This window comes from Capra hircus, chromosome 11 (genome assembly GCF_001704415.2).
Source record: "Capra hircus breed San Clemente chromosome 11, ASM170441v1, whole genome shotgun sequence".
NCBI classification, from domain to species: domain Eukaryota; kingdom Metazoa; phylum Chordata; class Mammalia; order Artiodactyla; family Bovidae; genus Capra; species Capra hircus.
This window is the reverse complement of record NC_030818.1, coordinates 82014637-82015421: the sequence shown is the minus strand read 5'-3', so window position 1 is coordinate 82015421 and position 785 is coordinate 82014637. Positions and strand designations below refer to the sequence as shown.

The following is a 785-nucleotide window of genomic DNA, read 5'->3' as shown; positions in this document are numbered from 1 at the left end:
ACCTCAGCATGGGCAGAAGAATCCCCTACAGGGCACTACAAGGAGCCATGAGAACCTGGATGTAAACTGTGAAATTCCAACACCAGCATGAGAGAGAGGCAATGTAGAGTAATGGTCAGGGCCTCAGCTCCGTCCCCAGCCTGCCAGGAAGCGAGTCTGGCTCTGGTGCTCAGAGATGGACGACCCAGGGCTGAGGACTTGATTTCTCTGGGCCTCACATTCTTTACCAACTGAGCTATCAGGGAAGCCTAAAGTGAAAGTGAAAGTCTCTCACTCATGTCCGACTCTGTGTAGTCCATGGAATTCTCCAGGCCAGAATACTGGAGTGGGCAGCCTTTCCCTTCTCCAGGAGATCTTCCCAATCCAGGGATTGAACCCAGGTCTTCCGCATTGCGGGAGGGTTCTTTACCAGCTGAGCCACAAGAGAAGCTGAAGAATACTGGAATGGGTAGCCTATCCCTTTCCCTGGTGGCTCAGAGGTTAAAGCGTCTGCCTGGAATGCAGAAGACCCGGGTTCGATCCCTGTGTCAGGAAGATCCCCTGGAGAAGGAAATGGCAACCCACTCTAGTACTCTTGCCTGGAAAATCCCATGGAGGGAGGAGCCTGGTACACTACAGTCCCTGGGGTCGCAAAGAGTCAGACACGACTGAGCGACTTCGCTCCCTTCTCCAGTGGATCTTCTTGACCCAGGAATCGAACCAGGGTTTCCCACATTGCAAGCGGAAAAGAATCCGCTTGCAATGCGGGAAACCCTGGTTCAATCCCTGGGTTGGGAAGATTCCCT

The 785-nt window shown here is 53.4% G+C and overlaps 1 non-coding gene across 1 annotated transcript; it reads left to right on the top strand.

The window, feature by feature from the left end:
• On the top strand, positions 463–535 carry TRNAS-GGA. Its single transcript has one exon. It is a non-coding gene; the product is annotated as a tRNA-Ser (tRNA).